This window comes from Bidens hawaiensis, unplaced genomic scaffold (assembly GCF_021521415.1).
Source record: "Bidens hawaiensis isolate Kalapana, Puna unplaced genomic scaffold, B.hawaiensis_p1.1 tig00018131_1, whole genome shotgun sequence".
In the NCBI taxonomy this organism is placed as follows: Eukaryota; Viridiplantae; Streptophyta; class Magnoliopsida; order Asterales; family Asteraceae; genus Bidens; species Bidens hawaiensis.
Window position 1 is genome coordinate 74,497 of NW_027492739.1, and position 16,915 is coordinate 91,411.

General features: G+C 34.0%; 1 pseudogene; it reads left to right on the forward strand.

Moving 5' to 3' along the window:
* The first annotated feature begins 9,016 nt into the window (after window positions 1-9,016).
* Window positions 9,017-16,030, forward strand: LOC143555441 (alkane hydroxylase MAH1-like; annotated as a pseudogene).
* Window positions 16,031-16,915: the final 885 nt, after the last annotated feature.

Here is a 16,915-nt window from a genome sequence, read left to right on the forward strand (position 1 = left end):
AGTTAGAGCAAGTAGGGTATCGTATCACAAGGAGTATGTAGTCAATGCAATTCGTGTACAGATTTAATATTATGAAGTAAATGGTTTTAGTGCTGATCACACAAGCAATTAAAGTGAGTTTAGAGAACTACGCAATGAACAAGTAAACGAATTTCAAGCAGTTAACAAAGCAAATCACACCCGGGAATTCAAGTAAACAACCAAAAGTATCTCATGCAACCTAACCGATTAACTATTAACGATTAACTGAAAACTAATCAATCAGACATAACCTTAGACATCAACAATTACTTTACACACGGCACTGGTTATCAAACAGTCCTTGCCAGTATGACTCAGTTAAGGGTAATTGTATGTTTTATCGTATTCAATCTAACCAAACAGTTATATGACTAATTATATAGCAACTGGTAACAAATCGTTCAGACCAACGTAAACCTAAACCGACCGAACACTCAGAAATACCAAACATCAATAATCATATATTAATCATCACTAACAAAACATAAGTATTCTTAATCACATGAGAAAAACTGTAAAAGGTTACAAACTATACGTCCCGAGTGCGATTCTAGGAGATTAGCCGAGCCTAGATATCATTGAATCTTCGATACGGATGATAGAAATCATATGTAGGGTCTTGACACGAGCTATGATAGTGGAAATCGCCTTCTTGGACTGCTAGAATCGCCTCTATTCTTCAAAAACGGAGTCAGGTTTTTTTAGAATGAAAAAGATTATATAAACTAAAAAATCCCGTCTGCACCTCCCGTCGCGGTACGCGACTGGGTCTTCTATGGCCTATCGCGTACCGAGATTGACCAAAGTCAACGTTTATTTTATCACCCATCGCGGTACGTGATGGGGACTTCAACAAACCCATCGCGTACCGCGATGGGACTCTACTACAGCCAACTTCAATCTTTTCATCATTTTGTAAACTAATACTCGTGTATTTAATTCCCGAGTAAATTTTCAATGTAAATTAATATTATATTCAACCTAAAGTCTTCCGCTAAAATTAACCCATAAACTCTGATAAGGTACCAACTTGTGGTCACACGCCTAGTCCCTAAGTCGGGGTGTGACAACCAAGGGTTTTAATCTCCCACCTGCGTGCTATACTATGTCGAAAGATGAAAAAAAAAAGTTTTGTCAGTGCTTACATGACATTAAAGTTCCATCTAGTTATTCTGCAAACATTAAAAAGGCATGTGTCGATGAAAGACTATAAGTTGCTTGGTATGAAGTCTCACGATTGTCATGTTTTGATGACACATATGATTCCTATTGAAATTTGTGGATTGTTACCGGATAACGTTTGAAAAATTGTACCAACTTTCGAAGTTTTCTTACACGAAACTATGTGTACAAAAGGCTCGACCCATTTAAAAATTTTCTTTTCCTTGATAAGTCAAAGTGGCAAGAATTCAGAGATTTCAGGTTGACCGAGGCATTCAAGGTTTGTGTTTGTGATTTATAATTATTATTGTTATATTTTTTTTTGCAAAAATAGTAATTAATTGTTGATTTTTTTTTGTAGAAAATACATGAAAAAACAAGCAAAAGTGAAGCACAAAAATACCACTCTAAAACAGGATGTGGCGGATTGAGTAGATTTCGGGATTACATTGGTCATTTATGGCCTCAACTCGTGTCAGTTAATCCATATTTTGAAGTTTTGCAAGATTATCGTTCTAAATTGTTTGATGCATCTAGAGCAGGAAAAGACAAAGATACTGGCTTGTATAAAACTGATACAATCGATGACGTAGTCGACGAATTGGTAAATTTATATACACACACGTTTATAAATATAATATCATTCTATGTTCTAACATTTATAATTTTTCATACGGACGTACTGAGAAAAGGATGAAAGGAGATGGAACATATTATGAAAGAAGGTCCGGTCCGATCCAATAACAGAATGTTTTGGACTAGAGCACGGTGGCCGAACACGGCTATATTCATGTGTATTAGGTAATGGCATTCATATGTAAGATTAATTTAGTTTAATGCTAAATATTATACTGTTATTAGTATATTAATTTAATTATATAGGTGCATCACAAATTGTTGGAGGATTGTTTAAGGGTGAATGTGATGAGGGGGCTAACTTGAATCGAGAGAGCCAAAATGTAGACACGACCCCATGTTATCGTGACTCTAGTAGTGCATCTTATATCGACCATGCAGTTATTCAGGTAATATATATAATTTGGTTGTGACATATACACATATATGTTTATTTAAACTTTATTTGTTTTTGCAGGATCTACGTGCGTGTGAATTGTTTATGCACTTTGATGCGTCTACGCAAATAGTCATTGCTGAGGACGGGTACATCCTACTTCAGAGGATAGTATTGTACAAGACATTCTCATAAACGAGGGTTGTTTTATTGTAGAAGTAGATACTATCACACCACACCATGTTCCCGGTCCCAATCAAACATGCATCAATAAAATTAGTCTAATGAGTCACACCCTTGGTAAATGTGTTCAGTGACCGATAATTTCCTTAAAGGTATGTTTAGCTGATCAATAGTTGTATATATTTTCTTGCATAATAATAATAATTATTATTATTATTATTTAATGTATATTACTTGTTTAATTGTATATAAAAGACGCTGAGTCACCCCACCAATTAGCGAGTGACTCTAGAAATTTCCCCAAGTCATAGTGCATCGAGGTACAATGATGACGTCTCTCCTTATATACTATCTTCACCCCAAGACGAACAATATAGAAAAATTGACTATTCATATGATCCTCCTGTTGATAATAATAAATTTCTCGATACTCTAGTAATTAATCACTTCACTTTAGTAATACTCTGGTGTGTGTAGGAGTGTTAATCAGGTCAACCCGATCGGGTACCGGGTTAATCAGGTCAAGTTAATCGGATTTTTTAAAGAAAGTAAACTAACCCGCAACCCGACCTTATTAAGGCTCGGGTTAGTCGGGTTCGGGTTAATAAGGTTTTGGGTTAGTCGGTTCGGGTTAATATAAGTTAATAATATTGTTTTTGTAATTTGGTTATTTTACAATAACTTAATAATAATTGGTTTTAATTGTTTTCTTTTATTTATATAAGTTAATTAATAAATAACAAGCGAGCTGAGCCATACGTCACGGACCAAATATTTGAAGATCGAGATGCTTGAATTGTGTTGAAACGCTTGGGTTTGTTGGCCCGTCCCGGACTTCATTGGGCACGGCCTCAGCGGGAAGGAAGGCGTACATGCCTAGTCGTGCTGGCACGACGAACGCATCGATGGTTGCGAGCTGTTGCCGCTCGCCTGATGAGTCCAAGGCAGGACGAAACCAGCAAGCCCTGATCATGAGCGGACCGATTGGATGGCCTTCGGGCGCCACACGGAGTCAAGAGGATAGCTCCGTGACACATAGCTTGAAACGAGTTGAGCTCTCATAAGTCAATGAGCCGAGCTAGTTTACAACCCTCTGTGTGTGTTTAGATTATAACAAATTGTTTGTTGTTTTAGTCGGCTAATCTGGAAGATGATCAAGTTCAACCTATTCCAAAAAAAATTAAGGTTGAGCAACCACATGTGACGAAAACTATTGAAACTGATGAAGAAAAGCAGGCCAAAGAAATAGATAAGGCTTTGAATGTAATTAAAAAAACCGATCTAAAAGGATTATTAAAGGTTTGGTTGATAGACCGTTATGTTGGACGAGAATCTGATCCAACTTCGTTTCTACACCTGATGGGATGTTTTCCGCCATAACATCAAATTGGCTCGAGTATGAAGCGATGTTAAAAGTATTCGTAAAAGGGTGGCTTGATATCACCATCCTAAGTTGGTTTGAAATGTAAGCTGTTCAAATAATTTTGGTTTTATATATTATTGATTTTAGTAATTTCATAATGTTACTTTTTCTTAATTTAAGGTATTTTAATGAGGAGTCTATTCTAAGTGCAAAATTAATCACCCCACGTTTGTGCCAACTTGAACCCGAAGTCGTTAAAGCTCACATTATCGACGTATCAAGTCTTCATAAAGATAAAAAATATTTGCTTGCTCCCTATTTGGCCAAGTAATACATATTTTATTTTTATATCTTTTAATTAATTTTTATATAGTTTATTGCTACATTTTTATGCAATCTTTCTATAACTTTCTGTTTTGTAGGTATCATTGGATCTTGTTTATAGTTTCCCCTAAACGTAAAGAAGTATTTATTTTAGACTCTTTAAAAGGCGTAAAGGACAAAGAAAATTATCTTCTTACGAACATAATTCGAGAAGCTTTTGGGGAAATGTTTACATGGAAAATGGTTGAGGTATGCTTTCTATTTTTTTGTATTTTTTTTAGTTTTTGTTAACTGGTTTCTAGTTAACATCGTATTTTTTTATTATAGTGCAAGCCGCAAAAAGGCAGTTGGGAACGTGGATACATGGTCATAAAGCATATTTTCGAATTTGTTTTTCATTATCATAATCAATTCCCCAACAATGTAAGCATTTTCTAATTATTTATAAATATTTATTTATTACACTATATATTAGGTTTGTTTTGCGGTTTTCTATAGTTCCCAAGTCAGGTTTGTTATTTTGGCTTGTGTTGGGTTGTTTGGCCTGTGTTTTGTGTTCAAAAGTAAATATTATTAGCTAATTGCTAAAAGTTGTTGCTATCGACATCTAAAATTTGTTTATACTTTATGTGATATTTGGTCGTTAGTATGTGTTTTATTGCTTATATGCGTTTGTTAGTTTTAAGTACAAAGTATTTCTATAACAACATGTTAGTTAACTTTGGTTACCAAGGGTATTCTGGTAAATTGGGATTAGTTACAATATGTATTTTAGTTATTCTGGCTTGGGTTTGTTTTGGTCTGGATTGGTTTTAGAACAAAACTTAAAACGAAGTCAAAATGTAAAATATTATTCCTTGGTAATTTCTACATTTTATCACCCCACTGCATTCTTTAGAATAACTTGCAGTCAAAATGTGTTGCAGATAGTTTGCTTGGTTTTCGTTTATGGGTTAGTTTCGGATCGGGTTTTTTTTTTGTTAAGGTTTGTCGGGTTTCTATATATAAGAGTGTGGTTTTGTTCGGTTATTCTAACTATTTATTTGTTTTTAGATTTGGCACGAATCAGGATTTGCTATGCTCAAGGAGATTAATGATACCATAATGGGAGTAATGCCGCCGCCTTTTGATATATTGTTTGCCAACATGCCCGCTTTAAGTTAGATTTGTATGTTTTGATATCGTTGAAATTGGAAAACTTGTGTCCTCGTACTGTTGAACGAATTTGAAAATTATATATGATTTTGGTAATATATGCAGCTGTTTGTTTTGCATGATATTGTTAGTATTTGTTCTTTAATTAAATATGATAGCAGATTTTGGTCAATTTTGGTCATTATAGCAGATTTTGGTAATTATACAGCTTTTAATTTGAAAAAATTGAATACTTTTTGTAGTATAAAAAAGGTGTCTGTTAGAAGCGGTTTATATAAAGAATCGCTTTAAAGATTGATCCGCTTCAAAAACAAGACAAAATCAATAAACTGCTTCAAACATGCAACAAAATCAATTAGAAGCAATGATCTTAGGAGCGGTTAAAAACCGCTTCTAACCTGAATATTCACCGCTTCTAATCTACATGTTCTGTAGTAGTGTGAATATGTTGATGTGTTGACATTTCTAAAAAGATGGTGCAAGTATTTTTTTCATAAAAAACCTTTCATATATATATATATATATATACATATATATATATATATATATAATTTTTAATTAATAGAATAAATGAAATACAAATGACATGTTATCAAAAAAAGATGAAAAATTAGTATACATAATAATAAGAATGAACTCGGTACTAATTAATTAGGTGTCCTTTATATTTTGTTACTATTATTATTTTTTGTTTATCATGATAATTATCTTTTCAATTTATATTATTGACCCTTATTAACTATGTGTTTACCTTCATAGTTTTTAGCTAGGCTTACCTTATTGATTAAGATATAAACGACTCGTGCTGATAACGTGTTATAATCACCACTAATTATAACAAGATATTAAAGCAATATGTGGAAATAACAAGAGAACAGGGAGTAGGTAAATCAAGTAACTTTTGTTGATATATAAATTATTGTTACATACATTACGTTAATGTTTATAATACTAACTTCACTGTTGCAAACTACTATTGATGAATACTATTTGGGGAACAATACACATGTAATTGTGTTGAAAAAAAAAGTGATCATCCAAAAAAATGTGGATAAAATCATAACAAGCCAGTTATTAATTTTTGAATTATTAATTTTTGAAGAGAACTTATTCAAATAATGATGGTTGGGAATCTACACCTACCATTCCAATATCCATTATTTTCAACATTCGTTAATTTCAATAATTGAGGTTTTGATTGAAGATGGTGGTGTGGAGATGGAGGTATAACTGGTTAAGATGTAAGGATGTAAAAACCAAGTGTTTCAAAAACTACATTGGCGTAAACGGTTCGATGAGATTATATAGAGGTAAAAAGTCAATTGTGCACCTCAAATTAATACCGTTAATAATGGAATGATGACTAAGGGACTCAACCCGACACGTCAAGAAATCATGGGAATTCATTCGTGTCATTTTAGCTCAAAGAGGCTCAAAAGCGGTCCACTCAAAGACCACGTAGACGCAAACCGGAATTCTCTAAATAATATATATATATATATATATATATAGGGTAAGGATCCTAAGAGAACCCTTTGCAAATTGAGAACTTTAAGAACCATTTTGGACCACTAAAAACACCTTTAAAAAAATATTTAAAAAAATCATAAAACAAAAATAATAAAAATTTTAAAAAAGTAAAAAAACCAAAATTCTTATATTTCATTCCGGTTTCATTAAAAAAATTAAAAAAAAAGTCGTGTTATACACATATGTATAGTTTTATATAATATTTAGTTACGTAATATACACATATGTACAGTATCATTTATCTTAAATTATACACATGTGTACAAAAAAATCATGTAAATGTACATATATGTATAAAGTATACATATATGTATATAATTTAGCTAAACCGAGTTTTTTTTATGAAACCGGGATAATAAAATAAGAATTTTGGTTTTTTTATTTTTTTGATTTTTGTGTTTTTTTTTTTATTTTATGAGTTTTTTATTTTTGGGATATATTTATAGGATCAGGATCATGAGAGAACCTTTTTGAAATTGAGAACTATGAGAACCATTTTGAACCACAAAAAACCCAAAAATAAAAAATCATAAAATAAAAAAAATACAAAAATGAATAAAGTAAAAAAACCAAAATTCTTATTTTAACATCCCGATTTCATAAAAAAACTCGGTTTAGCCAAATTATATACACCTATGTATAATATATACATATATGTACATTTACATGATTTTTTTATACATATGTGTATAATTTAAGATAAATGACAATGTACATATGTGTATATTACGTAACTAAATATTAAATAAAATTATACATATTTGTATAATATGACGTTTTTTTTAATTTTTTTATTTTTTTTAATGAAACCGGAATGAAATACAATAATTTTGGTTTTTTTTCCTTTTTAAAAATTTTTGTTATTTTTTGTTTTATGATTTTTTTAAATATTTTTTTAAATGTGATTTTAGTGGTCCAAAATGGCTCTCAAAATTCTCAATTTGCAAAGGGTTCTCTTAGGATCCTTACCCTATATATATATACTAGTTTAATCCTCCCGTGTTACGGGGGTTTATTCAAATTTTTTGTTTTAATCATTTTGCTATTTTATGATGATTTATTTTATTTTTTAACGTAGTTTAGTTTTAATTTAATGCGTATATATTAGTTTGTTATTATATTTTTTAGCGTTAGTTTTTTCAATTGAGATGTGTAGGTTTTTTAGATTTCTAATGAACAAACATTAACGGACACGAGCATGTTGATTTTTTTAAATGAGCAAACATGAACACAAGTATTTGTCTAGTGAAAAAGAGGATGTTAATGTAGTTGACAATGGTGGGTAATATCGGAAGTTAACCGACGATGAAGATAATAGACCAGCAACAGAGAACATGTAAAGGAGATAAATTAAATTAGGTTTTAATGATAGTGTTTACTAATAAATGAGATTTATAACCCAATTAAAGACTATCCGGGTTTGGAAAGACCCATAACCCGTGTAAATTATTGTTATTTCACAAATAAATGAGTTGTTATAACCCGTATAGGAGTTATCCGGGTTTGGTGAGACCCATGACCGGCATAAATTATTGCTTGATTATGAAAGAGTTTAATAAATATATGAGATGTTATAACCCATTTAAAGACTATCCGGGTTTGGTAAGATCCATACCCGTGAATTCGGGTCAAATACATGAGAAGCCTCCATTTAAAAATCAAGCAATCTGGTGGCTCTAGAGAATGAGAGGAACAACCTGAGAGCGACACATAGGATTTCATGGTAGGTAATTAGTTAGATAGTTATATATATATATATATATATATATATATAACTCTTCTAATTTTCTTATAATTCAACTCAACTTTAGTTAGGTATTCCAATCTTATAAGTTCTTTTTATAAATGTTATTTTTAAATAAGTGATCTAAATAAAACATGTACGAATCTAGCCTGATTACGATTTAATGATTTTTTTTCTGTTTAACTTAAATTGAACAATTCTTAACTCAAAAATTAACCTTAACTATTGAAGTTAACTAAAAAATAAACCTTTAAATAGTAATTAGGTTTCTTATATGCTCAAGTTATATCACCTTAAAACGAAAAAAAAAAAAAAAACAAGTAAAACACTTATAAAAAAATTTCCAACATCCAAATATCTGTTTGTGACTTTGAAAAAAACAAAAAAGAGTTTCGAGTAACTTTTATGAAGCACTTAGAAAACTACATGATGTATCTTCTTTTCTGGATTATTTTATTTTTATTTATATTTAATTTATTATTATTTTTTTAAGTTCATGTATCATCTATCTTAAATGCTGGTCTACTACATTAAATGAAAAATGGTGGTAGAAGATAATTTGTGGCTTATATATTTATTATTTAAAGTTCGGATCAACAACACATCACAATTACACCAGACACACCACTACTAAGTGTAATTCCCTATTTCCCTTCTGTCAAACTTACTTCAAATCTATGGCTTTTCATGAATACTTAGCCATTCTCTTATTGTTTTGCATTCCCGTTTTGATTTTAATAACCATATACACACAGAGAAAGCATGAAACTATCATCCCCACAAACTGGCCAATTCTTGGTACGATGCCAGGGATTCTAGTAAACCTTCATCGACTCCATGACTACGCCACAGAAATATTGATACAAGGTCGTGGTACGGTCGTGTTGAAAGGCCCTTGGTTAGCCAACATGGACATGATATTTACAGCAGATCCTCTAGACATCCATCACATTCTAAGTAAAAACTTCAATAATTATCCCAAAGGTGACAAATTTCGTAAGATCTTTGACGCCCTAGGAGATGGAATTCTCAATGCTGATGGTAAGATATGGGAGATAAGCCACAAGGTCATTTTTTCTATACTAAAGCATGAAGGATTTCAGAGTATGATGCAAACAATTGTCTGGGACAAAGTAGAAAATGGGCTTCTCCCTATACTTGAATCTATTTGTGAAAGTGGCACTGAGATAGATTTGCAAGATATATTTCAGAGGTTTGCTTTTGACAACGTATGCAAACTACTCCTTGACAACGACCCAGAAAGCTTGTCTCTTGACTTTCCTTACAACCCATGTTTGAAAGTCTTCACAGATGCTGAAGAAGCTCTTTTGCTTAGACATTTTACGCCCCCATGGCTTTGGAAATTGCAACAAATTCTTAAAGTGGGGAGGGAGAAGAAGTTAAGTGATGCATGGAAAATTCTTGACCAATTCATATTCAAATGCTTGGCTCAAAAACAAAAGAGGTACGATAACATGAATCCTGACACGGAAACATTCATATTTTTCATAGCGATCATGAGAGAGCTTAAAGACCATATTGACACTTTTGAGGATCCTACAAAATTTCTAAGAGACACCTTAGTTATCTGATGGCTGCAGGAAAAGATACCATCAGCAGTGCTCTATCTTAGTTCTTTTTTATGCTCGCTAGAAACCCAACCGTCAGAGATAGGATTCTAGAAGAGATTCACACACATTTAAAGGTATGTTAATAGAGTTTACTATCTATTGTAACTACTATTATTTTGTTTATCATTTATATTTTATTATTTATAAGTTATTATTATATCTCTAGTTTAAATATTGGGATAGTTGTTGATTTTTGTTATTTTTCTTTTAAGAAATAACAGAGAATTGTTTTTATTATTGCTATGGTTTTTGTTGTTCATTACAAAGAAAGAAAAAGAATATTAAATAGATGGAGCCTTCATCTCAAACAAGGAAACACAATAAAGAAAATGAATTGAAAATCCCTTGATTGTAGCAACTGCAACGTTCCAAAGACAAGCTGGCATATTGACTTGTTTGTAACCTCAATAAGGAAATGATGTAAAAGTTGATCTTTGCACATCTTTTCTTTTTATTCTATTTTCTAACATTCCCCCTCAAGTTGAGTAGTGAGGTCTCCAATACTCAACTTACTAAGACAATTGTTGAATATTCTTCCGTTGACGGCTTTAGTTAAAATGTCTGCAAGTTGATCTTCTGATCGGACGAATGGAAGTTCTATAATCCCTGCTTCGAGTTTTTCTTTGATGATGTTCCTATTGACCTCCACGTGCTTTGTACGATCATGTTGAACAGGATTTTTCGAAATTTGAATTGCGGCCTTGTTACACATGATTCTACTAGCTTCGTTTTGGAGAAAACCAATTTCTGTCATAAGTTTGCGTATCCATAGAACCTCTGCCACGCCCCGTGCAATTCCTCGGAATTCTGCTTCGGCACTCGATAAGGCTACGACCTTCTGCTTTTTGCTTCTCCATGTAACCAAATTTCCACCAACTAAAGTGAAGTACCCTGATGTTGATCTTCCATCATCTTTGTCCCCTGCCCAGTCTGCATCAGTATACACTTGAACTTTTAGGTGTTTGTTTTGTTGGAAGAGAACCCCGTAGCCTGTTGTCCCTTTGAGATATCTGATAATTCTCCATACTGCTTCCATGTGAGTGTTTTGAGGTTGATGCATAAATTTACTCACTACCCCCACTGCATATGCGATGTCTGGACGAGTATGTGAGAGATATATTAATTTTCCTACCAAGCGTTGGTACCTTTCTTTGTCTGCCAGTTCCCCTCCTTCTTCCATATGGAGTTTATGATTAACCATCATTGGCGTGTCGGTCGGTTTGCAGTCGATCATTCCTGTCTCAGCTAAAAGATCAAGAATATATTTTTTTTTACATATAAAAATACCCTTTTTAGATCTTAATACTTCAATTCCCAGAAAGTACTTAAGCCTTCCTAGGTCCTTTATTTCAAATTTTTTAAACAAATTTGCTTTCAACTTTTTCATTTCTTCATCATCGTTCCCTGTAATGATCATGTCATCAACATATATTATTAAACAAGTTACAAGGTTACCTCTGTTTTTAAGAAAGAGTATATGATCTGAATTGCTTTGTCGATATCCATATCCCTTCATTTCTAGGGTGAATCGACCAAACCAAGCTCTAGGAGACTATTTCAGTCCATATATGGTTCTTTTTAAGCGACGGACTTCCTTTGTTTTGAAATTTTCTGTGAACCCGGGTGGAGCTTCCATGTATACTTCTTCTTTCAATTCTCCATGAAGAAATGCATTTTTAACATCAAATTGATGAAGAGGCCATCCTTAATTTGCAGCGATCGAGAAAAGGACCCTGATTGTGTTAATCTTGGCTACCGGAGAGAATGTTTCTTGGTAGTCAATCTCATACGTTTGAGTGTAGCCTTTAGCCACCAACCGTGCTTTGTATCTTTCAATGGTTCCGTCTGGTTTATGCTTAATCGTGAAGACCCATCGACATCCTACAGGTTTTTTCCTGTTGGCCGGTCACATATTTCCCATGTATCATTTTTAATTAGTGATTTCATCTCTGTTTCCATAGCATCCTTCCAGTTCGTTAATTTTAACGCTTGTTCCACAGAATTTGGAATTTGGTCAGCGTATAGAGAGGCGTTAAATGCCTTAGCTTCTTTAGATAGTTTCGCCTCCGCTATGTTGGTTATGGGATATCTGGAGGATTTAGATTGTTTTTCTGGTAAGTACCACTTTGCAGGAATTCCTCGGTTGGCTCTTGGTGGAATAACATATCTTTCAGTTATTTCTCCTTCTCTTGTTTCTTCTTGTTCCTCCTGCACTATTTGTTCTACTTCTATCTCATGATTGTCAGATATATTAATATTTTCATGAGACTCTTCATCTATTATATTTTCAAATGTTTGAGAATTACTTACACCGGCCGTCAGGTCAGGAGGATTTGGGTCCAGAACACTGATTGTTGGTCCACTAGATTGTTGTGAAGTCGATGACTTATCTTGGGTACTGTGATTAACTTCTTCGGATGATGGGGCCTATTTTGGAACCCATTCTAGCCAACTCAGTGTGTCATGATCGTTCTCCCCCTCACCACTGTGTTGGGAGGCATAAAAGAATTCGGTTTCAAGAAAGTCGCAGTTCATGGTAGTGTACACATGACGTTTTGCAGGGCAATAACACCGGTACCCTTTTTGATTGACACCATAACCTAAAAATACACATTTTTCAGCACACGGGTCAAGTTTGTCTCGCTTGATTTTGGGTATGTGAACAAAGGCGGAGCACCCAAATATACGTGGTTGTAAGGTAAGGGCGGCTGGCAATTTGGTAAAATCTGAAAGAGCTTGAAGAGGTGTTTTAAGGTCAAGAGCTTTGGTTGGTAGTTGATTGATAAGATATGTGGCAGTAGCGAGAGCTTCGGGCCAAAAAGACTTAGGAACTTGGGATTCAATCAATAGGGCTCGAGTTATTTCTAAGAGAATGCGGTTTTTTCGTTCGACGGTGCCGTTTTGTTCGGGAGTGTAGGAGCATGATGTTTGGTGAATTATTCCTTTTGTTTGACAAAATTGTTTCATCGAATCATTTATGTATTCTCAACCATTATCGGATCGAAGAACTTGGATGTTGGTTTTGAATTGTGTTTGTATCATGTCATAAAACATAGTAAATTTATCAAAAACTTCATATTTATGTTTTAGGAAATAAATCCATGTCATACGAGTGCAGTCATCAACAAAGAGGACGAAAAACCGAAAATTTTGTCCTCCGACAACTTTTGTCGGTCGCCATACGTCTGAATGGATAAGGGAAAAAGGTAAATTAACTCGTGTGTTATTTAGTTTAAAAGTATGTCTATGGCTTTTAGCCAAGACACAAGTTTTACAACTTAACATTTCATTGGAAGGAAAAAGTTTTGGAAATAAAATATGCAAATAACCGACAGATGGATGCCCCAATCTCCTATGCCACAACCACGCTTCTCTTTTCATATTTCCATGAGCCAACATCACAGTACCATGAGTCACTTCTTCCACATAGTACAATCCTTGGCGTTCAGTGTCACGCCCAATGATCGGTCCCGTCCTGATATCCTGTAAGATGCAGAAGGTCGGATGCATTAACACAGTACAATTTAATTCTTTTGTCACGTGACTAATGGATAATAGTTTATGCGACAAAGAAGGGACGTAAAGACAGTTTGAAAATTTTAAAGTGGGAGAGATTTCAACGATTCCCCCTCCCTTTACGGGAACTATTCCCCCATTTGCGGTTTTTATGTGGTTAATTTTAGGTTTAGTATTTAATATTATGTCGGATAAGTCGAAAGTCATGGTGTCCGTAGCACCACAATCAAAAATCAACGATTCACTTGAATTTTTACACGTTTGGGCCATATTAACTTCTCCTATATTCTTTTCATTTATTTTGTGAAAAAAAAAATCTTGTGGAACGTTCTCAATGTTTTGGCCAGTATCATAATTAATAGATTCTATAGGAATTTTATTTGACTTAACAAGTTTTTCAAGGGGGTAATTTAACATTTTTCTAACTGTAGGGTCTAAAAAAGAATGGTTGCAAATACAAGGGTTTGAAACTAGTGTTTCAAACCCATTACCTATGTTATCAAAATCACCAGATCGGGGTCCTTCTTCTCCGGCCGATACACCTGTTGATACCATTCCACCAAATCCTCCACTTCTCTCACAACTATGTGACTGGTTGACGCCGCTGTTTGTGGCTTCCGAGTTGCTCACGGCAGCGGCGGCCTTACCTCGGTCATTGTTTCCCTTCTTATGGCCGTCTGTCCACCAATCGGGGAACCCGACCAGTTTAAAACATTGATCTTTTGTGTGTTTAGTCATGCCACAATGAGTGCATTTCAGTCGGCCGAGGGTAATGGATACGCACCCTCAGCCGAGGGTAATGGATCCCATCTAAGAATCTCCCTTTTAATGGGGTCGAACTTCCGATCTAATGCATTCAAGAACTGAAAAAGTTTTTGCTCCGCCCTAATTTTGTTGTAGGTGGCAATGTCAACAGAACATGTCATAGGGTTTGGATCGATTTCACCCCATATACCTTGCATGGTTATCCAGATATCTTCAAGAGGTATGCCATCTTGTTTGAATTCGTTAGCTTTGACATGTAAATCAAATGTTTGCAATTTATCTTTCCCGCTGCTATATGTGATTACAAGGGCGTCCCATAGCGATTTCGATGTCGGAAACTCGGTGAGATTGCTGGCGAGAGATGGTTCGATATTTTGTATGAGCCATGAGAAAACCACTAAGTCATCTTGTTCCCACTGATCGTATTTATCGTCAGTTGGGTCTGGTGGTGGTGGTTTTCCAGAAAGATGACTCAGAAATGCTTTTGATTTTCCGCCTGTGGCTACACGGATCATTCTTGCCCAAAGGGCATAATTTTGGCTGTTTAATTTGAGACTGATTGTGAGGCTATCAGAAAGCTTGTGGTTTGGGTTTTGGGAATTAAGACCATTCCGAAGAATGTTTGCGATCGGTATTGACCTGGTTGTTGTCATTGGACATGGCAGTTTTTGAGAGTTGTAAAGAAGCAAGGCTGGGGTAGATGATGAGCAAGAGTATATGAATTGATTCAAGGATCACTCACTGCTTTGATACCATCTTTTAAGAAATAACAGAGAATTGTTTTTATTATTGCTATGGTTTTTGTTGCTCATTACAAAGAAAGAAAAAGAATATTAAATAGATGGAGCCTTCATCTCAAACAAGGAAACACAATAAAGAAAATGAATTGAAAATCCCTTGATTGTAGCAACTGCAACATTCCAAAGACAAGCTGGCATATTGACTTATTTGTAACCTCAATAAGGAAATGATGTAAAAGTTGATCTTTGCACATCTTTTCTTTTTATTCTAATTTCTAACAATTTTCATTTGATCTATAAATATATATAAAGAGCTCAGGTTTTCAGTTATTTAATACACACGATACCTTTTTTGAAAGTTTTTTCTAATTTTTTTTTTTGAATTCTTTAGATCAGTGCATGTAAAAGATGGAACACTAAAGAGTTGGACAAAATGATTTACCTTCATGGAGCTCTATGTGAATCTTTAAGGTTATATCCCCCTGTCCCTTTCAATAACAAATCTCCGCTACAACCAGATATCCTTCCAAGTGGCCACCAAGTCGATCAAAACACCAACATTATTCTCTCTTTTTATTCTATGGGAAGGATGGAATCAATATGGGGGGTGGACTGCAAGGAGTTTAAACCTGAAAGGTGGATTTCTGATAGTGGAGGAATCAAACATGAGCCATCATACAAGTTCCCAACATTCAATGCCGGACCAAGAGCTTGTTAGGTAAGAATATGGCTTTGTTTCAGCTGAAGATGGTGGCAACCACGATAATCTACCATTACCATATTCAGCTAGTGAAAGATCATCCCGTGCTTCCAGCAGAGTCTATGGTACTTATGATGAAGCATGGTCTCAAGGTCAAATTGAACAAAAGAGATGGACTGAACTAAAATTAAGTACCGTATCTAATGAAAATAATTTTATAGTGTGTTATTTGCTATATTGTGAAATTTATATTATTTTATAACCTCATTGTATACTAGGGTTTGAATAATTTTATTGTGTGTTATTTTGCTATTGTAAACTTAATATATGATAAACTTAGGTTTTAATGTGAGAAAAATTTGGTGATCTTGTAATTGAGAAAAAGAATAGCATATGTAACATCTAAATGTACTAATTAGTCTGAAAGTAACAGATCATGGTTAAGTTCTAAAATATCATAGTCATCAACTCATTATCCGACGCTTATAAGTCAAACCACCTTGTTATCCAGTGATAAAGACCAAAGAGTAGAAACAAGACGTAATTAAAATTGTTCTTTCAACATACAAATATATCAAACACATGAACACGATCAAGTCACTGATTACTAGTCGACAAATAACACATTCATGTCTAGCAAAGTTTACAAGTTCAATTGAATACATATGCAAATTATAATCTAACAAGTGAGAGTGATCGCAAGAAACAATTAGCCAAGCATAAAAACCAAATAGATAAATATTGCCGCAATGCCACCATACAATTCCCTATTTAAAACCTGTTAATTAAAATCTCGTTCGACTCCATAGGCTATTTTTTAACGATGTTTCAACTCCGTTGTAAGCCATTAGCTAGACTTACCGGTCACCAGTACCCAAGTTCGAGCTTTGAAACATAATTTTAATCTTCCATTATTAATTTGATGCTCCATGCCTCCGTATATTCAAATCCATAAACCCTTAAAAAGGAAAAACACATCACCACTAGACTAGAGGTCTCATGTAATAGTCTATTAAATTAATATAACTGACAACCGTTAGATTTTTTGACCAATAAACAAGCTGATCTCT